This window comes from Sturnus vulgaris, chromosome 2 (genome assembly GCF_052056855.1).
Source record: "Sturnus vulgaris isolate bStuVul1 chromosome 2, bStuVul1.hap1, whole genome shotgun sequence".
Lineage (NCBI taxonomy): Eukaryota > Metazoa > Chordata > Aves > Passeriformes > Sturnidae > Sturnus > Sturnus vulgaris.
In genome coordinates, this window is record NC_142244.1 from 47,945,699 (window position 1) to 47,958,745 (window position 13,047).

Below are 13,047 nucleotides of genomic sequence, written 5' to 3' on the forward strand. Positions count from 1 at the left end.
AATGCTATCATTTACCTTCCTATTGGAAGTGTTACAAAACTAATGTCAATCTTCAGAGCTCCAGCTGTACATTTTCCTTGATGCCTCTGGGGCTGTGAGAGTCTGACATGTATGGTTCCATAAATCCACAAAAATCATTCACAGGGACCATTGAATAAGCAGGTAACCTACCTACATGTTTGCAGAAACAAGCCTTAACGAGTAAATGGCATCAATCTCAAGCCCATGTGATAGAAATGCACAGTGTCAGTGCTGTCCTCAAATATTCCTCAACATCTTTGGCCAGAGTGGAAAAATGGCTTCTTGCTGGTACAGAATGGAAACCTCAGCAGTAATTCACAGACAACTGGGCCAAGTATCTTATGTTGTCTCTATGTTAAGGAATGCTCGCCTTCCAAAACATAGCAAGGGCTTTTCCCTTACTGGCTATTTAAAAGAACGAATTCACATTACCTTCCTCCTTACCTCCCTTGTACCTTACCAATGAAATGAGAGAGCAGGTAAAAGCCTGCCTTGAAAGCCTTATGTTTAGCTGTGATGAGGTCCATGGAACTCCATGGGGTCTCATGGCTCATCTTCTCTCAAGTCCTCTTTCTCCACACCTCCTGCTGCTTCTCACTTGGGGTGTGTCACTGCTCTTTCCACCTTCAAGGCCAAGAATGAGATTTTTTTCTCCTGTTCTCATAAGCATTTTGATTATCTAAGCAGTTCAGCAAGCAGTGGCAAAATAATAATGAGTTTCCATGAGTTACTCCAAATGGATTGTGACTTTGATTTAATGATTTGCAACAATGGAGTGCAAGATTTTGCTATGTCAGCTACTGGATTAGAGCAGCAGTCATTCCCAGCACGTGCCCACAGGAACATCTCAAATGCGAAATGCTTTACTCACTCCTCATGCAAGCTGAGTAAACTGGACTCTGCAACATGAGCAGAAAGCTAGCAGCATTTTCCTGATCAAGCACCATTGTCCCCAGCCCCAGCACTTGCCAAACTCTTAAAAGAATTAAGTTATAGAGACAGAGTGACTAAAGAAGGTCTTGACAAACCTTCCCTCTTCCTTTCAGGAGAGACTCACTAAGTTAGGCTGCCAATCCCTGCAGAAAGGAGGAAGGGATTTTTCCAGCTTTCATCCCTCCTGTGATAACTCTCAGTTCCCACCAATTGAAGCCACTGAGATAATCTTTCCTCTAGTGCCAGGATCCCCGGATGGGTAGGTCAAGGTAGTCAAGCCAGTTTTGTCAGAATAGTCCCAGTTCAAATCACAGCCTTTCTTTAATTTGGTCAGGTACAACTCATACCTCATGGCCTGTATGAGATCCTCCCTGAATAAGTAAGAAATATATCCTTTGCCCCACAGGACATCATTACAGTAATTCTATGGGGTGTCCTCTATCCCCTGAAGCATGTGTGCTGCTACGAGCAACTCTTGGCACCCTTCTGGCCTGTCTGCTAAGCCCATTAGTATTACCTAAGAGTTTTCATTCAGCCAACACTCTTGACTTTCAGTGGCCAGTGAATGCCTCTCATCTGACTCCTGTTCAGCAGAATGGGATGATCTCTGCTTAGCCAGCATCTCCCATCAGACACTGCAGTTAGGATTACACCTAAGGACAGCCTATCCCATCAAAAACCATCCCAGGCCACAGTTGTTTCTAGGTAACCATGGGCTAACATGCCAACCTGCTCCCCCTCTCCAGGTGCCCATCCAGCCCTCTCCTCTCTTCTTCACCAGCGTGGCCAGGAAGGCATCAGCTGAGTGGGCAGAGGTTGGGCAATGCAGGACAGTCACACCCTCTGCTTTGCCTGCTTTGGCATGATGACGTTATTTTCTGGGGCAGCAGGAAGATCTGGGGAGCACCCGTGGTTCCTGAGGGATGCAATCTCCAATTTTTTCTGCTGCTTTGGGTGTATGTCTGTGTGGTAATCTGCAGTGTGGGGATTACCAAACTGACTCAGGTCGTGGGAAGCCTTGTCCCATGACACTTAAATGTCCCCACTGAGTCTTTGCTAGACACGTTTAGGTCACAGGAGAACCTCTTTCTTCATCCAGCAAACCAGTTTTTCTCCTAAGGAAGGACTCTTTCCATTTATCCCAACCTTCTGCCAAGCAATGAATGGACTCCTGCTTACTTTATCCTGACAGTCACCCCCTTTGTGGTGTACACTGGCTAACATCTCTGAAATTCTGGCACTCAGCAGTTTGGATGTTTTGGATTAGTTTTTTTGGATGAGATAACACAGCCTGGCTATGATCTCCTATGGCTGCAAACCTCCAGCCTCATTGGTGTCCTCCCACTGTGGGATCTTCTTGCCTTGCTGTGTAGAACAAAGAAGGGAGGTCACCCTTTGGAAACTGCCTTCTGTTCTTCCTTCCCTCACCGTGTGCAGCAAAATTGTTGTCCTTCCACTATGGTCAAGATGTCCTGTTGCTGCAGGGAAGGAAAGATTTGCCTCTTAGCCATAAAACCAGATATACTTTGGTTGTAGATTATTCTCCACGTAGTGAAAACAGCCAGGAAATTTGTTTTGGACTATGGAGTTCAGCTTCTCTGTACAAGATTTTCAGCCACTCATCTTGGCTGGGATTGGAGAGGTAGGAGAGAGGGGAGACCATCAACTGAATGGAATCACCGAAGTGCTCCTGACATAAAAAATGAGACAAAATCCATATGAAAGCCAAGTGAAAGTCAGATACAAAGATATGCTATACTGTGCTCTGGTTATCTATGTGGTCTTCTGCCAGCAGGAGAGGAAGACTAGAAAAAAGGGACAGGCAGGTATGAAATTGGATTAGCAATTAACAGTGTAACCAAAATGGACGCTTAATAATGTGTAGAAGAGCTGACTCAAATTTTGATGCTGTCTTTTAATTTAGGATCGATGCCTGTGTAGATTACATGGCACATTTGCAGGAGGAGTTCTCATAGAATATAGATGTTAATAGAACAGGATAATTACTTCTATTTTGTGCCCAGCCAAAAGCCACATTATGGAAAGGTTTTAAATGCAAGCTTAATAAAATTATTCAAATGTGGAAATGAGAACAGGAAGGTTGATTGGTGTGTAAAGGATGATTCACATCTAACTCAGACTGCTTCCTTTTTTATGTGAGTTGCCTTAAATTTAACAAAGAAAATTCTCTAATAGTAGTTTTCAACTTGGGCAGGCAAAGGCTTCAGCTATTGAAAAAACAATGGTCTTCTGCACAGAAAGAATATGTAAATAGTCCCCACTGGGAATTTTGGAGAGCAAGATCTGCTGACGCTTAGCCACATACCTGTTCTGGTGTTTCCTTGGTCTCCCAGCAGAAGATGGGGCTGCTGAAAGCAAGCTCTTTTCTGGGCTGTTTCACTGTGCCACAGGGCTGATGCATTGCCCTGAGGTGCTCAGGATATGAGGGGGAAGCAGGGTGCCTATGAAGCCTTTTAACTCTTCACAAGCATAAACATTTTTGTTTAACTTCTAGAATCCCTCTTCCCTCAGGGGAAACTGCTGCTTGTTTCTCTTTTTCCAGTGGATGTGAGAGCAGGCCTGTTATTACTGGCACTCCCTTCCCATGGATGCATTTTTCTTGGTTTAAGAGACTGAATTTTTAAAAGGGAAACATGAGACTTTTTTGTTAAAGCCTTCTGTATTTTATGTGAGCAGAGGAGTTTCTGTGTACATTTTGTATCATCAGGGCCTTGAACAAGGGACTTCTTCTTTACCCAGTACTTCATATACAATTCTGCTCTTTCTTCAGCCTTGAAATAACCACACCAATGAGAAAAAAGAAGTCATTACCTACCTATAAAACTGATAGTAAATTTGCAAAACCAGAGTACAAGGCAGAGCTAAATAACTGCTCTTTCCCTGTTTTTATGAGAGATGAGTCTTGCACATAAAATCCACATCCCAACTGTAAGCAGAAGGAGAGCTGCAAGGCACAGACATCCAGAGGATTCTGGGTTCTCAGGTGCTTTTGTGATGTTTCCCAGCATGGCCCATACCCTACCAGGACTGTTCTTACCCAGCAGCCCAAGACCTGGCTGCTGCAACCACTCACCTCCTGGAGAGACTCTGCCTTCTTCTGGGATGCAGAGCCATAGCTAACACAGGCGGTTGCTGGGTCAGCAAAAGGACTGAAATTTGTGCCCCCAAAACCTGTGCCCTGGACCATGCCACAAGCTATGCAGGAGTAGAAAGTATTTTCTCATCTTGATGGTTTTCTACCTAAAATCTTGCTCTGTCAAATAGTGCCAAGACCTACCTTTCCAATTCTGCTATTCCCTCAAGGACCCTGTTTTATTTTCCTTTTCTTCCATTTAAAAAACAACAACAAAAAAACCCCTCTGAAAACAGCCTTACTGAAGTGGATCCAACAATCCAACTAAAGCCCAAGCTCTGAAACATCAGAATTTTCCCCCATTTTTGAGGGCATTCAGGTCCTCCCTATGCTAAGCACTGGGGCTCTGAGTCCATCTCATCAGTCCATCTCATATAGTAGAGCTCAGAGAGGGAATTGGACCAGCTTTTCTTTCACGTACCTCTGTGGCTTTGTTGTGACACAGATCACCTGCCATGTATCGACCCCATTGGGAATGCAGGGGTCCTCCAAACCCTTTTGGGAAATCACACATCCACTTGGCTTCCCTGCTCAGTTTCCCATCCTAAGCCCAGAGAGTAGGTGTTCCCTGGGACTTCTCCTTGGAGGACCCTCTGGCATGAGTCAGGAAGGAGTTTTGAGAAAGAAAACTTTACACAAGTTACTTAAGTGTGACCTTGATCTGTCCTCTTTCCCCTTTCTAAAGTCAGGGTGGTACTTTAACCTTGGCACTGGCTGGCTGGGGGCTGGTGGTGCCACTCAGCTTGTACCTACAGGCTTCCAGACTGCTCTGGAGCACTGCAAGTTCTCATCCACTGTTCTTGTCCTGCAGGTCACAATCTCCCAGAGTACAACCTTGGCACAGAGCACCCTGATCCCTGTGGGCCTGGTGGAAAGTTTGCACTAATTGAAAGAATAATGGCACACATCAGACATACACATAGCAAAGAGGGAGCAAAGAAACTTACTGAAGAGAACAAATCCTAACAAGTACAGGACACTAATTTTAAGTAGTAATTCTCACATTACTTAGTGCTTAGGGGCAAAATTCATGCCGCCCAAGATACTTTCCTAAGTTTGCAATGCATGGTATTTGCAACGGAGTAAATAGGTACATTTTAACACTTTTCATGTCCACAAAGATATCTCTGTAATCCATACCATATCAGATATTCACAAGGCTATAGCATGATACACGAATACATTTTAGTGTTGTAAAGAAGATCCCACAGGAGACCCATTCCTGGTGTCCCTCCCTGAGGGGTCCGGGCTGCCATTACAGCCACATTGAGCAAGAAGCCGGAGGAGATGTCCATTAACCCCTTAATTAAGTTCTGAGATGGCAGTCACAAGTCAGGGTGTGTCCAGAAGAGCCAGATGAACAACTGCAAAGAGCAGGAATCCCATTTGAACCCCACAGGGCTGTGGACAGTACCTGTGGTTACAGCATTGAGTTTAGATGCAGCTTTCCATTTCTGGAACTTAAAGAAGCTGATGGTGATTAACCAGCTAAATCTGCAATCAGGAGGCAGAAATTTCTGTTTTGGAGCATGGAGGAGGCAACCTGGGTGCCCTTTCATCAAGCAGCAGTCAGCACAGGACAAGGAGACAGGCTTAAGGGCACCTTTGCCACAAGACGGCTCTGGTTTTATCATAATTCCTTTTCTTTGTTTCCCAGTTACAAGCAAAATGTGATTAAAAATTCTGTCTGTCCTGCCAGAGCTGTGTGCTGCAGGAGACCACAGCGGGGTTTATCCCACCTGAATTCCTTGTAATTCTCGCACTCAGAGATGTCAATAGATTGTGATGGTCTATGAAGCTGTTGTTTTTAGCATCTTCTCCATTGCTCCCACCAGGACAACAGGGGGACAAATGACATTGCCAGTCTCCCCAAAGAGTTTGGTAGAAGAACACAAGGTCACTGAGCTGCTCTGCCCAGTCATGGCCACAGGAATAGCCAAGGTTGTTCTCTCATATAAGGACTGAAGGGTCCTGAGGCAGGGGTGTTCCTTGGCCCAGTGGGTTGCTTTGGCAGGTGAATGGTACTTGGGTTGGTCACCTGCACACAGATGCTGCAACACCTCAGCTCAGCAATCTGTACCCAGATCTCAGCCATCCTCTGTGGATCATAGCCAAGACAGCATCCCATAAGAGGAAACTCTGGGAAAAAATTAATGGATGTGCAGAAGAACAGTAGAAATGTAGATACCTTACCTAGAACTCGACTTTCAACATCCCTGGCTCATCACAATCCAAGTTGTCTTGAGATCCTCACCAACAACCTCTCTCAGCATTAGCAGGGGCTAAATGTGTGGGAAAGAAAAAAACCAAATATCTCAAAAATCAAATTGCCATGCAAACTAGAAGGCAAAGAATATATTTAATGAGGTAAATCTCCTTGTATAGAACTGCTAATGTGCAAAAGTCAAACCAATTCATTGTCTAACAAATTTCAAACAACACTGAGCTTTCACCTTTGGTTCTTTTCTCCTCCCTTTATTATTTCTACCTCATTTTCCCATCTAAATTTCATTTTGGTAAATATTTCTCCCTGTTGCTCAGATAACCGTGTCTGATTGCAGAGACTTGAAGCATAACTGATGATGAAAGACGACCTGAGGGATATCGGAGTGCACACAGCACAGGGGTGTGGACATAAATCCCTGAAATATGCTGGCAGTATGACCAGAGTCGTTCTACCTGTAGGTTAAGTCAAGATAAGGACTTGCCTGATGGTTGCACACACAAGATTAGACAAAACCAATCCTTCATGCTGGTTAAAAATCCACCAGGACTGTTGGCTTGAGATGGGGCTGAGCCTGCAGGTTGGGACACAAAGAGGGGTCTGAGCCTCATGTGTCTTTTGACACAAAATTTGATGGTGCACTCCCAGCTGGGAGAGTGGGAACAGAGGGTTCTCCCTACCAGCCAGGACCAGGGGTTTTGCCCCAGGTGGGCTTTTCAGGTCCTCCTGCACCTGGCTGACGGGCACCTCTGCCTCTTCCTGGTAGGCTGCAGTGTCACCCACAGCACAAGGTTGCTGCTGGACACTGGTGGCAGTGGGGGTGGTGGCTGCCCCTGGCAGCAGCCAGCCCTCTGAGGGGTTACATAAAGGCAGTGAAACACATCTGCTCTGGGCACAGGCAGTGAGGCATGAGGTGAGTGGATGACTAATGGCCTCACATTGGCCTACTTAGAGCCAGGGTGGCTTTGCTACCTGCTTCTCTAGTGGGTCCCCACAGCACCAATGGGCAGGGGAGAAGGGCAGTCTGTTCCTGGAGTGCAGGGCAGGGGAAAAACTTCCCCTCACTCAAAGATTATGAGCGGATTTCGCCCGTTCATGTGTGAGGAGGGCTTAGATTTCACAAGAAAGAGATAATCAGAAAATACTGCTGTAGCGTGCAATCCAGCACTTCTTGCACTTCTTCCTCAGCACCTTCATACAGAACCTTCTTAAAAATTATTTACAAATACCAAGAAAAGTTGAAGGCACAGCCATGCTATGCTGATCATGGGTTTGCAGGATTTTATGAGTATTGACTGATGATTCTTTGAAAAGTCAGGGCTGCTTGTGTCACTTGGAGAGTGCGAAGATCTCTGCAAACAGCACAGGCAAGCAGAAGGGGTCAATTCAAAACCATCTCCCACAGTGCATTATTAATCCTGCAGATTGTGTATAGTGGAAATAAAAAGTCATCTTAAAGTAGTCAAATGCTCTAATATTAAGAACTAATTAAAAAACCCTCCCGAACAATTAACAACAAATAGAAAGCGTTCTTGACAATGAAAGCTCACATGATTTTTACCCTAGACCTCTGACTCTCAGATGCTGACAGTACTGGAGCAGTACCAGGTGTGTGCACCCACTTTCCCATTGCATGGTTCCTCCAGGCTAGCCCAGGCAGGGTCTGTCCTGCACAACTGCAGCTGGAGTGTGGACAGGCCCTGATGGAGAGCATCTCTCTGTGGATATCTTTTGAGTTTGAGATGTTCAGGTGTCAAAGGGAACTCCCAGTTATGGCTATAGACATTTTATTTTTAACAGTTGAAAGCTATTTCATGTTTAACCCCTCAATCCATCTCTCCCATTGGGTCTGTACCTCTGGCATTAATGCAGCTATTGTTCAAATGTTTTAACTTGCCTTGCTATCAATCAGCTCAGGAACTGTAAACACATTGTAGATCCATAATATCTCACACTCCATGAGGTGTTAAGGTGTCATGGGACAACTGCTGGGTTTTTTCAGACTTTTGGACCCATTTTTATGATGAAATTCTTTATGGTGAGGTCATTGATTGGCCTGTGCAGCAGGCATCTGCTACCAGCAGTGATACAGAGTGCAGAGCTCATCCTCCAGAGCAAAGGGAAGGGAGCACTGCTCCAAATGCGGTCACGTTTGTGCCAGAGCAGCAGATATGCACAGGAAGGGAAGATTTTTTCCTTACAAACATGGGGCCAGGGCCTTGGCCATAGCTTGCAGCTGACAGGGAACACTCAGCTCCTGGCTCAGTAAGAGAGCAGGGAATAGAGGATGACTCACAGCCCAGCCCAGTCCCCCCTCCCTGCAAGCAACAAGTGCTGGGCAGCAGATTTCAGGGAGGAAGAGAAGGACAAAGCCACTCATCATCCACTCCTGTGTTCTCCACTGATTCACTCTTTGCTCATCTAGACAGGGCTGAAAATAACAGCATGCAAAAGGAAGGGCAAAAGGTGCAGGCAGTCCAGGTGGGAGGTCTGACTGTAAGAGTTTGGCTGGGGTCACCACTGAGCATGGTGTGGGCTGCTCTGGCATGGCAGCAAATCAGTCTGAGGACTGGGAAAAGACACACATTATCTTCACTCCTCTTAAAACAGAAGTGAGCATTGATATGGTGTGATTTAATAGAGGCTAAAGATGTTTGCAGCAATTACCTGGAGTGCAGGGTCCTGGTTGGGACATGGCACTTGTAGATCTGGACAAAGTGAGAAACATTCAAGGAGCATAAGAATCAAGAGAATTATACACCAAGGGATTCAAAATGAAAAACATGGCTCATTTAGTCCAAGGAAAGAATATTAGGAACAGAGATGGAAACAATCCTCTAATACATAAAGCCTTCTTGAGGAGATGATTGTTTTATATTATCTGTGTAGACAAAGACATGAAGAAATCAATTTTTCTTCTGCAACAAAGAGTGCTTTGACAACCTACTAGGGAACATTTCCAAGATGTACAAGGCGTGGAGTGTGGGGAGAGGCTGGAGAATGCCTTTCCAGAAAGATTTTTCAGGAGTCCTTAGACAAACCTCACTGTAATATTTCCCTGCACTGAATGCCTGTGGTGGGGGCCCGGCAGGGTGCAGGGTGTCTCAGTGCAGAGAGGGAACCCAGCAATCCTGCCAGATCTCCTCCTGGTTTACATTTCATCGCCTCAAACGTGGGATTAAGTATTCTTGGCAAGAGTTGTGACTTGGCTTGAACAAGCATTTGATAAGATTCACAAAGCTAAACACAGATTACTGTTCTATAAGAAAGTGTTGAACAGCAAATATGCCCCACTTTCTATGATCTAAACCATATTAATTCTCTAAACACAATTCATAACACATCTGGAGCCAACTATTTCCATCTACTTATAGACAGTGTTAAGTGAGCTACTGTTTTAATTTTGCTGAGCCAGACAGAGATAATACCCCCTGAAAACAGTTTAAGTCTAAAAAGTAAAAATGACAGTGTAAGGTTGTTAAGTGATAATGATTTGCAAAACATAAATACTTACACAAAGGAAGTGATTAATTCAGGACATTCTTCATATATCACTACTATAATCTTTTCAGCTGCAGCCCATTATGTACCTTTGTTTTACAGCATACTCACTTTATTTTACAACCAATCCTTCTAATCTGCTCGGTTTTTTCAAATTTACATCTTTAATTTACCCAGCCTTTTGCCTGCTGTAGCCATCCTCAGTCCATGGAATGACACCCATGGACCCATCACATACAGTATCAGAGACATTTGCACTTGGACATCAAAGAGAGGTTCAAAGAATGGTTCCAGTACCAGTGTATTGTCCAACACGGGTGGCTGAGTAAATCTCCATTAGTCATCATTTGCAGAGGAATTAGATGATGAGATGAGAGATAGTGCAGAGTCCATCTCCTGCAAACATAGCACCTATCTGTTATTGATTAATTCCTGCATGGCAACATTCTGCCCTTTGCTTTAGATGAAGACACTAGAGATGAGAGGCTGTAAATCTAAGGTGGAAGGACTGATGCTTGCACGACAATGGAGAGTGTTGTCACTAATTTAAATATGTCTGCTACTTATACTGGCTTACATGCAGTGACCAAGGAACAGCATTCAGATCTTCCATGGGAATATCTCTCCCAGCCCCTAAATGCCAAATTGCTGCTCATGGAAATGAGAAGCACAGGAGTTCCACAACTCCTTGGCTCCATTGGTACTTACCTCAGACAATGGCCTGGAAGTTTTCCAATTCTTGAAAATCTGCAATCTTGTTGAAACATTCATTTTGTTTTATGACAATGTTGTGCACATACGTCTGCATGACATTGTTTACCCTGTAAAATGCTGCCTGCTGAAGCAGATGCCTCTTGCAAGGAATGAGCATGACCAGCCCATGGCATTCCCAGCTCCCTGCCCAGCTGTTGAGGTTGACTGGCTCATCCTTGCTCACTGCTGCCTTTAAAGTGATGTGAATCCACTGACAGCAACTTTAACCAAGACTGCTTCCAATACTGACTCCCATCATATCTCTAAGGAAGCATTGAGGTGACCTTCCATAAAATCAGGAAAGGGCAATAAAACCTGGTAGTCAGTACCTATTTACACTGTCCTGGTTTTGCAGATATTTTCTGATGTTCCAGCAGCCTTTCCCCACTAGTTTCACATCCATGTCCCATTTCCCTCTTCTCTCATCTGTCACAGCCTCAGTGTTGACAGTGATTTGTCCTTCCCTGGTTATTTCAACATGCTTGTGTCTTGATTTTATTTCCTATTTCCTTCACAGCTTCCCCTTTCTAAAAGTTATGAGTGTCTCCTCGTTTGATTTCTTCATTACTTTGTGCAATGGGGATGTCCCAGCAGCCTTGGCTTGCTCATATCCTTCTGGAAATTATCGTATTATGTATTGTTTGTGTAGCTTTACTATGTTTTCAAAATGCCCAGCATCACTCTATCTTGGATTGCTTCCTTGAATATTTGTTTTCTTGTTTACAGTAAGTTTGGGTTTGGATTTTTTCTTGGCTTTGGATTTTTTTTTCTTCGTACAATGACCTAAAACACTCCCAAAACACGCTTTTGGAAACCACCTTCTCAGAGCTAGACTTTGTTTATTGTGATCAAGTGTCACCCCACCTTTTTCTTCATCTTCCTCTTGGTCTCTTTAGATAAACTAATTCATGGCTACATGAGCATTGGGTGTATGCTTATATTAAGCATTAGGCCATGTTGTATGTTTTAATTGTTTCTAATTTGCATGTTTATAGGGATAAAGGATCTCTGATTTGTACTAATTATATCTGCATCATCTCCAAGAGGTGTGTATCAATCCTTTCCTAATAGAACTAAAAGACCTCTGCAACTGCTCTAAATAACTAGTTCAGTTGCTTAGCTTACACTTAGGAAGACTTTTTAAAAACTTCTAAGCTGTGGATCAAACTCTCTTGATACCTTTATTTGCAGCTAGGGCAAGCTTCTTACAGTCTTGTAAAAGCTTGAAAAATATTATTTAATCTATTTCATAAGCAGTGAGCCCAAGAGTGTAGATGTGAAGATGGGCTCCAAGCCCACAAAAAGGAACAATGCTCAAGACCAAGCAAACAGTTAAAATAACTGTCAGACAAAATAATGTGAATCAGAAGGAGGAGATGTGGGAGGCTGAGCAGCAGGTGCTAAATCTGCTTGGTCTTGGGCTGACAGGGGATCAGATCCCAGTCAAGATTTTTTAATTTGCCATGTTCGAGGCTGAGAACATGGCTTGACTAAGTGACCTCTGCCAAGGTGCCACCCTCTGATCAGGCTCCTGTGTAGCTCTTGCAGCCATTCCCTCTGCCATCTCCAATCCTCTTCCCCTGGGAGGGTGCATGACCCAGAGCACTGCTGGCCTCCACCAGGGAAAAATGGGAATGCAAAGATGCAGTTGAGCACTAAGTAGGCAACTGGAAAATGAAGGAGACTGTAAGGGACCTCCAAATAGGCATGAATTAACAAAATCAGAAATATGGGGTAGCAGGGCAGGAACTGTATAAAGGTACAAATGCAAAAAAAAAAAAAAAAAAAGGACTGCTAGGAGAAGGCACAAAGCAAAAAGAAACTGAGGACCATTGCCTGTCTTCCTGGGCAGTGAAGGGAGATGCTGACACAGATCCGAGGATCCGCCAGTGCAGCCTCTCTCAGTCTGGGCTGTGCTCAGGGTGTTGTTCAGCCCTGTGCTATCTGTTGTGCTGTATATGAGATTATTGCCAGAGGTGAAAATATACTGTCATAAAATTCTCCCCTAATAAATTTCCCTTCATTAAGTCAGCTTGCATTTTAATTGTGGAGACTATACTTTCTCCACCCAGTTACAGTGGTTTTCTCAGGTATGTAAACTGGGGATTTTAGCCAAGGGTAGAATTGTGTGAACTGCAGCTGGTTCCATTCCAAACCTTCACAAAAGTAGAAGCATGTCTTAGGCATTTCATAATCTCCTCACAAAAGGAATAAAAAAAGAGGAAAAGCTGTTGCAGATTTTCCATAAGAACTTTCTCCAGGTAAAATTGTTTGATATACCACTAAAAAACACTTGAAAATAAGAAAGTAACAAAACCAGTAAGGTCTCCTTGAGAAAACCATGACTGGAAGGACAATATTTGCCAAACAGGCCTGTAAACAAGCAAAAATATATCCCATTACTGGGGTAATAGAAAGAAAGAAAATGAAGTGAGAGCTGGAGGGAATGAGGGCTCAGAAA